This window comes from Xenopus tropicalis, chromosome 1 (assembly GCF_000004195.4).
Source record: "Xenopus tropicalis strain Nigerian chromosome 1, UCB_Xtro_10.0, whole genome shotgun sequence".
NCBI lineage: Eukaryota > Metazoa > Chordata > Amphibia > Anura > Pipidae > Xenopus > Xenopus tropicalis.
This window is the reverse complement of record NC_030677.2, coordinates 77,548,473-77,567,525: the sequence shown is the minus strand read 5'-3', so window position 1 is coordinate 77,567,525 and position 19,053 is coordinate 77,548,473.

The following is a 19,053-nucleotide window of genomic DNA, read 5'->3' as shown; positions in this document are numbered from 1 at the left end:
GACTATGAGGAGCTTCTGTCATTCTTCATTAACTTGTTGAATAGTAGCAATGCAATAGAATTTGTTTTGCTTATAACAGTAAAAAAATACTCATATAAAGTACATATAAAGTAATATTGTGCTGAGCTAATTCTTATTCTCAGAAGAGTCAGTCTGAAAATTATATTGGTCTGCATTAGTAGCAGTAGCAAATATTTTAGATTTATTAAAACAAGATTCCCTGGTGCACTCTATGCAAACTTTGTTATTGCTTTTGCTATTTTTTCTATGCCAATATAGAATAATACCCAGTGCGTTCTAGCCTTGTTCAAGGTCTCAACTTACCAGTATAAGGAAATAAACTAATATCTCATTTCAGATATTTCCAAGTCTTCTTTTGAAAAATATTTATATCATAAAAGGAAAGAAAACGAACACTTAGCTATTGTAAATTAATAGCTAATCTTAAAGGACATGGAAAGGCAAAGTCACTTGGGGGTACCAAAAAGTTAGGCACCGCCAAGTGACTTAAATCGCCTACATTTTAACCCTGGGCTGGTGCCCCTGTTCGGAGAGAACAGTACCAGCCCAGGGTAGCTGCAGCGCTTCCTTCTTCCTGCTTCCGTGCGTGCGCATCCGCAGTAGAGTGAAAAGCCGAACTTTAACAGAGAAGTCGGCTTTTCACTCTACTGCGCATGTGCCTATAGCCTATAGTCGCAGCGTAGCGAAGCAGGAAGGAGGAAGCGCATCGCTCCAGGTACCCGGGGCTGGTGCTGTTTTCTCCTAACAGGGGCACCAGCCTGGGGTAAAAGGTAAGTGATTTAAGTCACTTGGGGGTGACTAACATTTTGGCACCCCCAAGTGACTTGGCCTTTCCTTGTCCTTTAAGCACTTTATATAAAGCAACCTAGAGCTGTTATCCAGAATGCTTGGGACCCAGAATTTTCCGGTAAGGGGTCTGTAATTTGGATCTCCATACCTTAAGTCTGCTAAAAAATCATTTAAACATAATTTAAACCAAATAGGATTGTTTTGCCCCCAAAGAGGATTAATTATATCTTAGTTGGGATCAAGTATACGGTACTGTTTTATTATTACAGAGAAAAGGGTAACCATTTTACAATTTTTAAATTATTTTCTTATAATGCAGTCTATGGGAGATGGCCTTTCCGTAAATTGAAACTTTCCGGATAACGGGTTTCCGGAAAAGGGATCCCATACCTGTATAACATTTTTTTTAAAATTGCATTAATGCCCACATTTTTACCACAACTATATTAAAATAGCAAAATAGTATACAAATATAGAAAGAGCAAAATATATACACGTGTCATTGTTTACTTCTATAATAACATACGTTACTTGGGTTTTAGGGTATCTGTAATCAGCATTGTTGTTTTAACTGGTTTTCATGTACATGGTATTGCCTATAGTCACTGCTATGTTATGTTAAATATCTTTATGCCTCCTAAATTGTTACATTCAATTTTGGTTTTGACTGCACTAAATTGCTTTATTAATGTTTCATTTAATTGTAGTTAGTGATGAGCAAAATTGTGTCTCCCGCGGCTATTCTTTCGTTGCGCGGCTATTCTTTTGTCGCCCACGGCTATTATTTTGTCGCGCGGCGAATTTTTCCACGGTGAATTTCTTCATCCGTTTTGCGAAACAATCCGCCAATGGCAAAAAGCGGAAATTCGCCGCGAATCCATGCCTGCCAAAACATTTCACCCATCACTATTCGTAGGTGAATCTCCATGTTTTGCCGTGAAACGGGTGTCAAAATGCACAGCGGAAAAATTTGACGCGTGATAAAAAATTGTCGCCTGCGTAAAAAAAAAATTCATGCATGTCAAAAACATTATGTGCGTCCAAAAAAATTGTTGCACACATAAATTTATTTGAAACGCATAACAATTTTATTTGACATGCGCAACAATTTTATTTGACATGCAAAATTTTTGTCATTTCCCAAATCTTGGAAAAGACTCGCAAATTTTTCGGCAAAGTGAAAGGGGACAGATTGGCTCATTACTAATTGTAGCATCACTGTTTATTATTATTAATGACTTTTGTCATAAAATAACCTGTGCACCATTTCCCTATAACTTCTACCATGAATTTTTAGCTATACATATATTTCTGGTTCTCCAGATACATCTGTGCATATAGTTGACAGCTGCCAACTGAGCACAGTTCAGATAACAGTGACTAGCAGATCTTTATAGGCTAAATTATAAAAAAAAAACTTGAAAAATAATACCAATATTTAAGGATTTACACATTTTTAATGATGATACTTTTCTAAAGAGAAATATGCAAGTATCACAATAAAATGATAGCAACATTCCTTTTCAATTTGTAATGCAAAACTTTCAACATAAATTCCGACCCTACCTGTGAACACAGGTCAACGTACAGTAACTTTTGCCAGAGAAAATAATGAGCCAGTTTGGAACCAATCCATGCTCAATTTATTTTTTTAACTAAATGCAGTCCTTGTAGTTGTGGCATAAGAGTAACATAATTTGATTGGCAGCTGATTTTTAAACAAGGTAGCTGTGTATGACTTCTGTTTTGTGTCTCATGAAAGCTCCAGCTCTTTTATAATTATGCAAGCTTTTTAAATGGGTAATATTATTCTGCCTGAATTCACAAATCATTAAGCATATCATCTGCATGTGAGTTTACAGTGATAATATGCAAATGCATTACTTAAGTAAGCAACCCTGACAAATATTCACAATCCTTGCTTTATATATTTGCCATTTAGAGCTGCATGCAATTGCAAGCCATCTTGCTGCATATAATGTTAATTAAGCAAACTAAAATTCATTTAAAACTCATTGATGTTTTCCAGTGAGAATTTATGGATTTTCTTGTTAAATATCTGTATTTTATTCATAACACTTCTAAATGCATATTCCAATGACCTGTTATGATAAGTAGTGTTAATTAACTGCTAAAATCTGATAATTTGTTAAAAGTGCTAATGTGTTTGAATTAAAGTGACACGGTGGGGAGTAAATTATTAAGCTTGCGTTACATGTCTGAAGAAGAATGAGTTTAGGTCAACACTTGTTGACTGATAAATTCAACTGCTATGCTTATTTATTCAATGGATAGTATGACGAATCAGTGCACTTGCTACAGTTTGGTCATCTGATTAGCTTCCAAGTTTAGCAACCGGACATATCCTTACACTGAAGCTTCTGTCCTCATATACGACTACAGAAAAATAGGATGGCCAGACAGAATGTCGACACTCTCCTTCAGAGGGATCTACATTTTTTTTAGTGTATGCCCAATTTAAGGTAATGTAGTGTTAAAATATGTGCAGAATATGCAGTATTAAAATACTTTGTATATTAAAAATTAATCATCTGTGAAGTCCCTCCACCTATGTGTCACAACTGATTACAGACAACAGAACAGCCACACCAACAGATGCACAACTTTTACAAGTAAGAGTACTGTTATAGGTCACCCTGTTTTATTCTTTGCTATAGGTTACTGTTCTGGGCAAGCATATAAGGGGTAGAATCCTATACAATGGGAACAGGTTTTTTTTATTACGGTACATATGCATATCTGTCTTGCACACTCACACATGGCTGGTTAGTAATGTTCTAATGATGGTTGACTCTTTTATACATGCTCTTGCCTGTAATTAATACATAAGGTGGATGCATCAAAATATATTTTCTGGAACACATATAGGTTTTGCCTGGGGAAAATACATCTACACACACATCCCTATATACATACTGCTAGACATTATACCTATACAATACACAAAGACCATGACTATTCTGTAAATTATATCCTTATAACTGGTGTTTGGTGATGTCATCAGTTATAAATGGTTTTATAATTTGTCACATGAATTATTGAAACTTGTGTATTAGGCCTTCGGCCTTGTGCTTTTACCTTGCTGATAGGCTGCGATGGGTTACTATAGCTGGTAAAAATTTGGTGATGATAAATTTTAGTTCTATTTCCACACTAAAGACTTGTTTGCTACACCACTGGTGCGGGGACGCCTGCCGTCATCGTCTAGGCGCGCGCGCGCCTTGCTCTGCCTCTTATGAGCATGCATGCTCTTGATGCGCAAGCATGTGCACTCCCGTTTTGTCAACGCGTGATGTCATTTTCGGCACGAAATTCAAATATTTAAAGCGCTCACTGTATTGTACTCGTTGCCCAACGTAGGTTTTCCTTTGGTGACTTCCTGGGTGCGATTATCTGCTGTTCTACCGTGTTCCTGACCTTGCCTGTATCTGACCTCTCTTGCTTGCTGCCTGAATTGACCATTGCCCGTTCTTGACCTTTCTTGTCTGCTGCCTGAACCGACCTCTGCCTGCCTGACTATTGTCTTGGATTCTGATTCTGTGCTGCGCTGCCTGACCGTTGCTGACTCCGGCCTGTCCTGACCACTCCGAAGTGTTCCCCATCTGCCTGTCATACGATTGGTTCCCGTGCCTGCTCAGAACTCTCTCCTCGGGTCTCTCACAATAAGACCTGGCGGCATCTGAGTAGCAAAGGGCTCCTCCCAACGTGAAAGGCGGCTGTTATAGGCAAGCGTGAGCCGTGACCGGACCCTTGGTGCCTGTTCTGAGTTCTGGGATACCGATCGTGACAACCACAACTTAGAGAGAGAAAGTGTGAGAGGAACATTTCTTTTAGAGTTTTGCACTTTCGTTGCATTTATTTAGTATTTTGATGTCATTAATAGTGATGAGCCAATCTGTCCTGTTTTGCTTTGACGAAAAATTTGCAAAACTGCAGAAAAATTTGCAAAACTTTGGAAAATTTGCGGAATGTGGGTACCATGTGACTATTTTGATGCACATGACTTTTTTTATGCAACCGCACCTTTTTTCTGATGCGACCACACCATTTTTTGATGTGACTGTGACTTTTTTGGGCCAAAATTTTGCAGAGGTTTCACAAAACTTTGGCAATGGCAAAATGCGGAATTTCAATGTGAATCCATGATTCTGTATTTTTGCTCTGCTTAAAAACATGCACCTAGAAGGACCCTATGTCCATAACCCTTAATCTTATACTTGTTTGTCATGATGTATTCCTTCTATTCATCACACATAAAAAAATCTGATAATGCTGGATGGTTACTGTAAGACAGGGTTAATTATTTAGACAGAACTTGTCCTTACTAGCAAGGTGTGTTTTTACTGTCATTGAGAGACAAGGATGGTCAACTGCAGTGAAAGCAAAGATCATCTTGCCAGGAGCAGTTCATTTCCTGGAAAGTTATCACATATATGAGTGGTTGGTCCCAGTGCAGCAATCACTCTGTCAGGACATGATTACTGCTACATTATATAGTCCTCCTGGATAAATTGAACACACAAATGTCCTTATTAATTAAAGGGCCAAGGTTTGAGGTTATACTGTACATGAATCTATAAGTGTACTACTTATCATTTGTGTCTCAGCTCTATACTTTATTAGAAGAGAATTTTCAAACAACATTACCTCCACATTCCATTCAAAAGAGGGATGGCATTGAATTACTGTGGTTTATTAGCTTAAAAGATGTAAACTTAATGGAATGACGGCACTAGGAATATGTTTTTAATTTCAAATTAGTCAGTAGTTGTAACATACTTATTTGACTGCCGTCTGCAAGTATTTTAGAATTGCTTTGTTCTGGATTGTACAATAAAGCTCATTTGCTTGAATGGCAGTTTTATATTTTTGATTAGCTTCATCATGATATATCATTAAAAAGATGTCTATTTGTTAGCAAAAGTACATCAAAATATGCTAATGCAAACTTCATTAATTCAATAAAATGCCAGCATGTATAGGAGGTTGTTAGTTTGATTACTTGCAAAGGAATATGCTAATTAATGTAATAAAAGTATATAATATATATATATATATATATAAGTACAACATATATTATGTTATATTGTATTGCATTTATTTATTTATATATATATATATATATATATATATATAGCACAACAATTGTTTGCATTTCTTTACAAAGTGTGAACACACAAACAGGGGTATAGTTATATTAAGTTATTCAGTAAACCAATGCTTATGAGCTTAGATCAGTTGGGATGAGGTCCCTGCTACAAGGAGCTTACAATCTATTGGGAAAAGGAAACATGCAGTGATATGGGGTATAAGAGCATAGGATAAGGATGTGTTGCTACAGAGGAATGCTAGCGAATCTAGAACAGTGAACCAGTGGCTCATGAGCAACACGTTGCTTACAACCCCCTTTACCTACCCTTAAAGTAGATACCCATTTTTACATTTGTGGCACAGAGATATAGATTTTCCTCCTAGGAAAGCCTCATGCAGGTGAGCAGTCCACATAAGGCTACCAAATAGCTAACCACAGTCCTTAGTTGACATCCCCCCCCCAAAAAAAATTTTATGCTCGCTCACCAACACTTTTTATATCTTGAGTGTAGCTCAGGAAGCCATGAGTGAGATCAAGGTGACAGCAGCAGAGAGGATTGAATTCAGAGGGTGTAGATGTGAGTCAGGGAGGCTAGCTAGTAATATGTTACAGTAGTCTATCCTGGAGAGGATGGCAGTGTGGACCAGTGTTTTAGTAGTGGAGGGCAGAGGAAGCGGTGTATTTTTACAATGTTTTTTAGAAATAAGTGGCATGTTCTGGTGAGGGATGCAGTGTGGTCTGAGAATGTGAGAGATGGGTTTAAGATGACCACACCACTCAGACACTCAGTAAATTTCAGCTGTAATTTTAAACAGAGGGAAGGGGCAGGATTTGTTGGAAATATAAGCAATTCAGTCTCAGACATGTAAGCAATATAAGCAATTCAGTCTCAGACATGTTAAAAACGGTTAAAAATCCATGAACTGAGGCTATTGCGCAACTTTTTTTTTTTTTTTACGCGTGGCAGATTTTTGTATGAGTATGAGTATGAAATACTTTCCCTGGTTCTTAGCAGCTTGGATATTCTTGATGACCTTTGTTAGAGCCATTTCAGTAGAGCGACCTGCATGAAAATGTGCATGAGAGGCATCAAGAAGATGGTTGGTATGCAGAAAGTTCAGCAACCGGTTGGAGACAACCGCTTAAAGAGCTTGGAGGGGAAAGGCAGGAATGAGAATGGCCAATAGTTATCATGAGAAGTCAGATCAGAGGAAGGCTTCTTGAGCAAAGGTGGGACAAGAGCATGTTTGAAGGTTTACAGAAATATACCAGTTGAGAGAGGTGAATTGAAATTGTGTGTTAGTGCAGGAACAACAGTACAGGACAGATCTTTTAGGAAATGTGATGGAATGGCAAGAGAGCAGGTGGTGGCTGGAGAGGAGGTGAGCAGCTTTGACACACCGGAAGGAACAAGTCAAAGGATGCTTTGGGAAGCTTTGTACTGTTAGGGAGAAAGTCATACAAAGAGATTGGGGTAATGATCTGGTGTATCAGATTGACTTTATATTTTAAGTGTTTTGCAAATTGTTGGGATGAGAGAACAGGAAGCGATTGTGCTACAGTCTGAAGTTTACACAGTGAACTGAAAAGATTAAAAAGGTGCTGTTATTTTTATAAATGTTAATGAGTTGAGAGATGTAAAATTGTTAGCCTGAACACTGAAGGCAGTGTTGACACAAGAGAGAAGAAACTTGTAGTGAAGAAAGTCAGAAAATGCATGGGATTTTCTTCATAGTCATTCAGATGAGTAAGTGTAGGGGGCACGAAGATCCAGGGTGTTGTATTTGTGGAAAGGATAGGGTGAGAGGAGGAAGTATGTGAGGAGAGTGAAAGATTGAGTGAGGATGCCAATGGTAAAAATATAGTGAGGTGTAGCTTTCGCCACAATACTCTTTTAGTTTTAGAAGCGGAAGACATACTGAGAAGGTGAAAATAACATACAATTATGGTCCGAGAGGGTTCAAGGAGATATTGTGAATAGGGGTGCAGCATTTGGTGAAAACTAAGTCATTTCATGAGTGCTACCAGAGGTCCACTGTAGAAGGCCATGGGAGGTAGTCAGAGAGAGGAAACGGGAGGCTCAGGATAGGTTTGGTCTTCAATGTAGCAGTTGAAGTCACCCAGTAGATGAGAGGGGCAATCAGAGGACAGAAAGGATGTCAACCAATCATCAATTTAATCAGTTGATTTCAAGTTAAAAAATAGAAGCCAAGGTTTGTGCCTATAGGTAATGTTCTGGTGCAATCTAGCACCAATCTAGTATAGTACCTACACTTCAGAATAGGAAGGGATAACCCAATTTTATCCAGAATGCTCGGGACCTGAGGTTTTCAGGATAAAGAGTCTTTCAGTAATCACCATACCTTAAGTCTACTAAAAATCATTTCAACATGAAATAAACTAAATAAACTTGTTTTGCCTCCAGTAAAGATTATATCTGGTTAAAATGGAGTCTGTGCAAGATGGCCTTCTTGTAAATCGAAGCATAACGAATCCTATACCTGTATAATGTAAACAGTCAGACAGATATTGTATCAATATCAATTACATTTAGAAGTAACTTTAAAATAGTTGTAGATATGGAATTACATTATACCAGACATTAGGAAGTAGATTTAAATTACATATTGCTTCATTATGCAAAAAAAAACAAGTTTTGGGTGAAGGACCTGCTTAGACTAAAAAAGAAGAAATTAAATCAATTTTCAAACGAACGATCAAACCTGAACTGAAATATTTGCATTTTCTGCTATACTTTAATAGCTGGTTATTTTTAACCTATGGCATTTATTTTTAGTCTTCAAGGTCTGTATTTTTCAATATATCTTGTAAACAAGTCTTCGCCCATTCATAAACAACATATATTAGAGAACTGGTTGTAAAATTAGATTTTGACTCAACACATTGGAATCAGCATTTTACAGAAAAATATCTACTTGATCGTCTTAATCTGGAGCCAATGAAATGATTGCAACTACCAGATAAGTAGAATAGTTTATAAATTAAAACACATAATAATGGCCACAGTTTTGTCAAAGTGACAGCAGTACAAATATACTATATACTATAACATGATAAAAAAAATTATAAAGATAAAAACAATTATATTAAATTATAACCCTGTCAGGCTGCAGCAATATCTTCCCACTGCAATACCTAGCTCAGAGAATATGCCAAACCAGCCAGAACGTTTGCTAGGCATCTGCAGTAATGAAAACATTACCCCATGTATTAATTCTTAGATTATTTTATATTATGTATTAATTTTTATATTATTAGGTTAATCCTTAGATTATCCCCCATTTTCACCTCATAGTAAGCAATAGGTAGATAACCCCACTCTGACCAGTGGGCAGGCATGAACAATTCTTAAAACTGGTAACTGAAGGTAGTCACTAACACCAGAAAAGAAACTATTGCACATTAGAACCTACATAAATGAAAGGAAAAGTTATCAATAACAAGACTCTTATTTAAAGGAAACAGTTCAAGAAATACATTTCAGATTGTTCTAGTAAACCTGGTAAGCAAGTAATTATCAGGTAAGTGATAGTTGGCAGCAGTCCAAGGATAGTTATTACCTTTGCAGGTCAAAAAATCATAATTGGAAGCTGGAACAGATGAACTTCAATGTAATTAGCCACATGGAGGACAAGATTCACGAGAATCTCAGCAATTATTATTATTATTAGCATTTATTTATAAAGCGGCAACATATTCTGCAGCGCTGTACAATAAGTGGGTTTCATACATTGGACATACAGAGTAACATACAGTATAAAGAAATCAATAACCGATACAAGAGGTGAAGAGAGCCCTGCCCAAAAGAGCTTACAATCTACCAGGAAACAAAAACTGTAGTACCGTGTTAGCCAGTGTCAAAAATAATAATAAAAAAACAACAAAACACAAATACAAGAGTATTGTAGAAATGATACCTATATTGGCTAACAATAAAAATACATTGCAAGCTTTTGGAAGGGGCCTTAGAGCTCCGAAAGTTTACAGGGAGTTACAGTAGTCCAGGCGAGATATTATTAGAAAGCGAATAAGAATTTTGGCAGCATCTTGGGTGATAAATGATCATATTTTGGAAATATTTCTTAGGTGAAAGTGATGATTTGATAAGTGACTGGATATGAGGGGTGAAGGACAGGGCAGAATCAAGGATAACCTGGGCCTGGGAAAACGGGGTGATGGTAGAATTGTTAACTTTTATAGATACCTCGGGAACAATGTGGGTGTTGGATGGGGGAAAGAGAACCAATTCAGTCTTAGAGAGGTTTAATTTAATTTAACATTTGGACAGTGGAGATAGCAGACAGGCAGGAAGAGACACGGGTTAGAAGCTCTGGGTTAAGATTAGGAGAAGACTGTGTACTCCTATAGAGATAAGACAAAGCCCCCCTGGAGTTCTCTCCCCTTAACTTATGGGTAAACAACTTCCCCCCCCCCCCCGACCCATATATTCCCTTTCTATTGTCCCTTTTTTTTTTTTTTCCTTCTCAATGTGTGAACTATGACAGACGACAAATGTATAAACAATGGTATAAAATGCTTTGCTGCGCTCTGTCCATTTGTGGAAGTGAAACTGCTAACCCTCTCCCTTCTTTCTTTCTGTACCCCCTAAATCTTTCAATAAAAATTGTAAGTTACAAAAAAAAGATTAGGAGAGGAAAGATTGATCTGAGTAACATCATGTAAGGGTCTGCTGGGGTTTGATCCCAGGACCTCCTGGTTGTTGGCTTCTCTCCATAACTATTGAGCCAGGAGAGCAGCCAGCAAGAGGTGATTGCCTTGTGTTTCACCCCAGCAACCTTATTGGCTAGGTCGGGTCAGCCAATCAGGGCTGACTCTGCCCTATTTAAGCCCAGTCCTTCTCACACACATTGCCTGAACATTGGTTTACATTAAGCACTGTGGCCTGTCCCTAGTTTGTGCTTCCTGGTTTGGCTCCTTTATCTTGATTCTTTGCTCCTCTGCTCCTTTGTCTTGCTTCTTTGCTCCTCTGCTCCTTCGTCTTGCTCTTTTGCTCCTTAGCCTTGTTTCCTTGCTTCCTTGTTTCCTTTGTCTTGTTCCTGTTCTCGGTCCTTGCTCCTCACTCCTGATCTTTGCCTTTGTCCACTCTGACCCATCCTGTCCTGTCTGGTCCCGTCTGGTCTACGCCCGCTCTGTCCTGTCCTGTCTGGTCTACGCCCCTGCTCCTTCCTGTCCTGTCTGGTCTACACCTTCTCCGTCCTGTCCTGTCTGGTCTATGCCCACTCTGTCCTGTCCTGTCTGGTCCTGTCTGGCCTATACCCGCTCCATCCTGTCTGGTCCCATCTGGTCTATGCCTACTCCGTCCTGTCCTATGCTATCTGGTCTACACCCGCTCCATCTTGTCCTGTCTGGTCCCATCTGGTCTACGCCTGCTCCGTCCTGTTTATACCTGCTCCATCCTGTAACAGCCCCTGCCTAAAGGACTCACCTTCCCATCTCCTACTCATAACACATCAGCATATAGGTGGTACTAAAAGCCAAAAGAATTGATTAATTTGCCAAGTGAGGAGGTATAGAGAGAAAATAGTAAGGGGCCCAGGACATAGCCTTGAGGAACCCTGACAGAAAGCGGCAACGGAGAAGACGATGCTCCATTGTAAGAGACACTGAACGATCGATCTGAGAGATAAGATGAAAACCAGGAAAAGGCAGTGTCACAAAGGATGATAACCAAGCAGAACTAAACTAGAATGAATGTTTTCACTTTTTAGAATGTATGTATAACTGTATTTATCATAAAAGGAGCATGCAATTTTTTTTTACTGCATGTGTTATGGTAGGCAGCTACTGGCACCTACTTGAGGCAGTGCCTTTATGGCTGATGGCCATTATGCCAACTAAGGTCTTGAGCCATGATACCCTCCTGCTCTATACTTGCTCCTCTTTAACCCAGCTACTCCATTGATACCCAGGTATATTGCCTGTGGGCGGAAAGGGGGCTTTTGGTAGCGAATTCTTTCTACCTAATGTCATAAGGAAATAAAGCCCTGGGGTGCCTTCCAGTTGGTTGAATAGTATATGTGCACAAGCGCATGTGGTGTATAGGTAAAGCAACCTTAATCAATAAAGACAATACAATCAGTTAAATATTATACACTACAGTTACCAAACACCAAAGTATCCAAAAGCAAGTTAATGGATTCAGTACTGAGAGCTTTTTAGGTAGTCCCAAGTGAGCATTATGCTACTGTCTCCTTTCACATGAAGGAAAGTCAGGTTTTACATAGCAATCAGCAGCAGATTACCAAAAAGCTACACCGAGCTTGTCCAGTGAACAGAAACAGACAAAGTTATTACATTTTACATTTCAGAAGCAAAAAAAACCTACTGCAGAATTACAATGTCATTTTTTTCATGCATATTAAAATAAACGACTGCAAAATATAAATCAGAGTTGTTGAATACAATTCAAAGCCCACACCTATGCACACTTAATCATCATTCACACTGTGCCAATGGAATTTTTATAGAATGATATGCACTTTTTTCCACCACTTGAAATTAGCCAGAAGCCATAATATTATATGCTATAAATTTGTTTTTATGCTTTTTTTCTATGACCTCTCAGAATCAAGCCAAGCTTTAATATTCTGCAGAATTTTACATATTTAGCAAATGCCTGTGATATTTTTTTTTTTATCATTACCTTTACTGTGGATTCTGAAGATATGTGTACACTTGTGTCCTCCCTCTACACCCCTATTTGTAAATCTTGGGTCTTCAGATCTTGTTACACTACAAATCCCAGTATGCCTTACCCCTAGATTAGATTTTAAAGAAGCAAGTTGTAGTCTAAAGTTGTAGTCTAAAAACATCTGGGGACCCGATGTTAAGAAACTGGGATTTATATAAACCCATTATCCAGAAAGCTCTGAATTACAGGAAGGCCATTTCCTTTAGACTCCTTTGTAATCAAATAATTTTAAAACTGATTTTCTTTTCTCTCTGTAATAATTAAATAGTATCTTGTAATTGATTCCAGCTTAGACATAATTAACCCTTATTGGGGGCAACACAATCCTATTTGGTTTATTTAATGTTTAAATGGTTCTCTAGCAGTCTTAGGGTATGGAGATCTAAATTCTGGAAATATTCCCTTATATAGAAAACCCCAGATCCCAAGCATTCTGGATAACAGGCCCCATACCTGTATTACTTTATTTCATGTGGGGGATTCAATGCTGTGTTACAGGATATAAAGGGTTATATTATTCTGTGAATAGGATAGTAAGCTATGGTGTCATTCTGTCTGCTAAATCTTAAATAAAACACTTTTTAATATAGGAGCTCCATTCCCTGCTGGGATGTCCATACCTTGTCTTTTGATTCATCCATAAAGCCCCAAAGGGATATTAGGACAAAGGTAGTACCCTATTTCTGAGGGGAGGGCCCGGGAAGTAAATAGGATAAGTTAGGGTGTAACCACTGGGATGCAAAATGTAACTGTAACGCAAGTCCTATTTGTTGTGTTCATTTTTAGCAAAGGCATTTTTTGTTGTATACTGTCATTTTAATGTACAAATAGGCACCCAGTAATAGTGACCCTGCAATTGATCTTGCTAGCTCTGTTCTATAAGATAGAAAAGGATAGAGAAAGCTATCCGAGTAGTGACTGGGTGTCCATTCTCAGGAAATTCAGAGGGCAGGCTAGGAGATATGATTGTATAAAATGCTTGGTGCAAAATGTCCACACTACCTACTACTCTGCTTGAATGATAAGATACTTTAGGATAAATGAACCCTTTGTTTTTTGTAAAGACAAAAAATGTAACTTTTTTTTTTTATTGTGCCTTTATTCATGTACACATATGGGCACATTCATCAAAGTATGACAGGTCTGAATACAAAAAATTTGTATTTTCTTTAAAGGTTACAACTTTTGCGTATTTTCTGCTTCTTTTTCATATATTTGCGTGACTTTTTCATACTTTGTGACAAAAAGCGCAACCAAAAAGCGCAAAAATATTTTATTGTCGAGTACAAAAGTTTCGGATTCATTCAAGCTTTGGTATGGTGACTTTCCTTGGGCCAGGTTGGAGTTGCAGAGTGCCATTGAGTCCTATGGGAGGCTTTCAAAATCATGCACTGAAGGATCAAAGTCAGAAAGGTTTTCCTGCACTTTACAATCCTTCAGATACAAAAAAATCGTACTTTTCGGCCATTTTTCGATCAGATGTGATTTTATCGTATTTTCAAATACAAATTTTTCTTACTATAAAAAGCACGATAGAAAAAAAATTGTATTTCATGCGATTTTTTTGTATCGTGCTTTTTAAACGTACGAAAATCGTACTTTGGTAAATCTGCTCCATAATATTAATTTTATCTATCCATTATATTTTATATGCAAAAAGTATTTTTTTAATGTAGAAACAAGCATTTTTGGACTTTACCCAATGTATCCTGTTGGTGTCCCTTTTAGGAAATAAATGCACTAGCCTGGAGAAAAAGTAGTACAGGGCCATGCCACCATTTTATCTTTCCCAGGCATCCCTATATATATGCACACATGCACAATATATATATTTATATGCACACATGCACAGTAAAGCAAAAGGAAAGGTAAGGTAAGGTAGGTAAGATGGAGTGCAGCTCAGTATTTGTTTTTCCTCAAGCCCAGGTAAAAAATTAATTTGCTTTACTGGGGGGGGGGGTGTCTAAGATATTTATTAATGAAACCAGGGTTTCCTTGTCCTTTAAAAACTTCTACTTTTCACTTTGTAGGGTTTTTGGCAAATTCTTCACTTTTCTTCAAAAATTTTTTTGGTTAGTGTCTCTAAAATAAGCAAGGTGTAATGTAATTTACAGTGTTATTAAGCCAGGCATACCTGTTTTTGCTTAATTAAGTCATGTTTAGAAATAAACAATGAAAACAGATCAGGCTGTGGAAAATGATGGTGTGATTTTTTTTTTTAAAATAAATATTATAGCTAGTGATGGGCGAAATGTTTCGCCTAGCATGGATTCACGGCGAATTTTCGCGTTTTGCCTTTGTCGGATTGATTACGAGAACTTGGTGGTTAATATCTACAAAACAAGCCTTTATTTGCTTTAAAAGGAATTGATTAATCTATTAAATCACTGGATTTAATGAAACTTATTAAGTACTTTAGCATTTTATAATATTTAACATCTTGAAGCTTTTAGGTTTCATTAAAATACAATTAGGGCTATAGTAAGTCTGTATTTACTACCTGAAAAATGAGTTGTCTCCTGCTTTTGGGAAGAGCTCTACAATGAGTTTATAAGAATATACGCATATATTTGAATAAATAAAAAGCAAACCATCATCTGGTTTAATTAACAGCTGGCACTAGATATGTATTAAATGATTCTTCTATTTTGTTCCTAAAAAACATAAACTGCTAAAGTTTATTGTGTATGATTCTGTACTGATTGACTCAGGTGTAGGGTGCTAAATTTGTCCATAGTAATACTGCATATGCACCCAGTATCCATCACATGTCATTGACTCCAGCAGCAACCAACATACTTAGCAAAAAAAAAACAAAAAAACAGGTATCTCTTTATCAGGATCCAATTACAGTGTAATAACAGTGTTAAAACAGTTTTGTCAGTCCATTCCTTGAGTTAATTTGTGTTTTTTTCTCTGGTTCAATAGATGGGGTATTTCCCCAAAATTAATCACAATTGTTGTGAGGTCTCTATCTTTTTGTTTTCATACTGTCAATGACATACTATCAGTGGAAAACTGGGACATGGCATCACTGCATTTTTTGTGCTAATAAAGGTAGTGCAACTGTGAATCTTCTGGTATCTACTTAGTTGTACCCATCCCATGCCCTTTGCCCAGCATGCACAACCCTTCTAGTCCCTTTGGGTGGTCTAAAAAAGAGGATCATATATCTGTGGGGGTAGGGCCAGTTGTCCATAGTCATTTAAAGATGCCTAGACTTCTTTTACCTTTAATAAAGTTTCTTGGCCACCCTCTGCTTTCTCTACTCACTACCCATACAGAATAAAACTTTTGTAAAAGGTCAGTGGGGCACTGTTTTAACTGATTTAATTTAATTCAATAATTTGGTTTTAAACATGGTTCAGCAAACATAACAGTCTGTTAGGACTAAAACCTTATACACCCTTTTGCTATAAAATGGTAAAATGCCCCCTCTGACAAATGTTTGCGCAAATGTAGATGTGTTGAGATTTACAGTTTATATAAAACCTTTGTAAAAAAGACATCACACACTGTTAAGCTGTTTGTTTATAGAATAGTTCTTCTATTACTATAACATAGACTTTAGCCACACATTTAAATTCATTATTATACCCTTTTTTATTTTGCTGTTACCTCACTGTGGGTTGTTTATTTGCGCTAGTATCTGTGTCATTTAATTGCTTACAAAATGTGTTCATATTTTTTATATCCAGTAGATTGTTTTGTTAGCAGGTCAGGGAACATTGTGATTTTTTTCTGGACTGATTTGGATGTTCATTCTGGCAGGATGCCTGGAGGCAACTGGCAGCTCTATAAACTGTTTGGCCTTGGTTTCATACTTAGGTTGTGATAAAGAGCTTGAAGTTCCAGTTCTGATGCTCTGAGGCTGTCATTGTTATTTCACTGCAGCCATGTGGGCACACCATGCGCTTAGTGATCTACTATTCAGCCTGCATTTAATGGAGTTTAAAAAGGGCAAAACGAAAGCACATTTTGGTTGCAGAATAACAGGCACACAGCAGGTCAGCATATGGAACATATGTCAAAAGTAAAACTTTTAGATAATGTTTTTCTGAAACCATGCAGCTAAATGACAGTCCTCCAGCATATACAGTATGTTCTATCAGGATATGTTTGTAATCAAAACCAAGAAGAGTTTTTGGCATTATGTGATTGCAGTTTAACATAGAAGAAATAGAAGTTGACAATGATCTACCAATTCTTTGTATGAAGCTATTTCTTTTGGGAAGTTCATTCCCATATCTTATATACAAAATGTAAATTTGTAAATGCTATAATTATATTTTGAACTAAATTTCCTAATTGATTTTTGGTTGTGATTCCTACTTTTTGTGAAAGACAAGGTAAAATAATTTGTCATTAATATAAAATATATTTATTATTTTGGACTAATATAACAATCAGAATCAGTTTTATTCATGGAACTAAGTAGAAAGGTACTTTAGCTAGAAAGGTTTACGTAGTATTTAGACATACCCAGCAGTGGTCCTGCTACTGTTAGCAAGGGATTGAACACTCAGCCAAAATTTCATTCTTTTATAAGGTGTAGTTGAAGTGTACTCGGGCAGTAATAATACAAGGGACAGGGAATAATACAGCAATATGTATGCCACCTACTGAGCATGGAGCTAAGTTTTTATTTGGGGCTGTGCAAACTGACTACCAATGATATTTTCTTCTAATGCTGCCAGTGGCAAGTGATTCCATACTGTGCTGTCATTTGTGAGGAAAAAGGTAATTAAATTGTTGCATTGTGCGTTGTTAAAGGGGATATAAAACTTCCACAGCAGCTTTTCTCCACTGATTTTTACTTGGTTATTAGCATGGGTTAAGTCATGTTAGGAACAGCAGTCTAACAAAGTTTCATAAGACGCCTTACTAAAACTGAGTATTTTGAGCCCCCTTGCTCTGTAGACTTAATTACAGTTACAAATGATTTTCAGTGACAATCATTCTTACTAGTGCTTCATTATTATTTTATTACTTGCCAACTTTACATTGTAATTATTTTTCAGAAAGATAAATATGGTGGTATGTAGTAGAGATGTAGCGAACATCTCCGAAAATGTTCGCGAACCCGTTCGCGGACTTTCGCCAAAACTCGCGAATATTCGCGAACTTTGCGAACTCCATAGACTTCAATGGGAAGGCGAACTTTAAAACCTAGAAAAGCCATTTCTGGCCAGAAAACTGATTTTAAAGTTGTTTAAAGGGTGCCACGACCTGGACAGTGACATGCAGGAGGGGGATCAAGCAAAAATTTCTCTGAAAAATACTTTGTAAAAAAAACGCCAAAAAAACGCAAAAGAATAACGCAAAAAAATAACGCCAAAAAAAACCCGCAAGCTATTCCTATGTATATGCATAGGCGATAAAACGCGGCGGGAAAACCAAGGTGAAAAAACGCGGCGCCAAAAAAAAACGCGGCGAACCCAAAGTGGCGAACATCGGCAAAAGTCTGCGAATTTTCGCGAACGCGAACACCCGATGTTCGCGCGAATTAGTTCGCCGGCGAACAGTTCGCTACATCTCTAGTATGTAGGTGTTTATAGTAAATATTTTGTTATATTTAGTATTTAGTCAAAACCAACATAATGCTAACATCTAATTGGTGAATTGGTTAAATAAAATGGTGGGCCTTTGTTGGTAGTAGGATAGTAGTTTTGCAGAAAAAAGTAGTTGCTGAACTTTGCCAGATGTAAAAATTTTCCCTGAAAAGCTTGTTTGCATTCAGTGTTCAAATGTATAATTCATGGTAACATAAAATAACATGAGATCAAGACATGAGATTGAGCTCTGCAGGGGCATCGGACACTGATGTTTTTTAACCAAAAATACCTGTTCTTGGATGAGAGAATGGTCCAGAAAATGATGTTATGTTTTGGTATATCAAATAAAGAACACACAAACACACCTTCTGATTTCTCTAAATGCCTATAATTAAGGATAAGTTGCTTGATAATGTTACTATTAACAAAATAAAATTTTAAAATTTTAAAGCAATGTAAACTCAATATTTTCTGCCTACTGAATAAAAGTCATTCTCAACCATGCTCCATTAAAATTTTTCAATTACTTCCTAAATGCAATTGCAAATAAAACCAGTCCGCTTGTCTGGTGGTTCTGACTTTTAACAATGTATTAGATGTTAGCTGATTAACAGACCTGTCTTTTCTGGAGAAAAATTGAATTTTGCTACATTGCTTGATGCTTTAGAACCAGGAACACAGAAAGGGACAAACAAATAATGCTTTTGATAACAGTTACATTTACAAATAACTTTAAAACAGAAGGAAAGGGTTAATTATTGGGGGTGCCTGTTTGTTAGGTTCCCCCCAGTAATTATAATCATTCACCTTAGATCCCAGGCTGTGGCTTTGCTTCTCTGAAA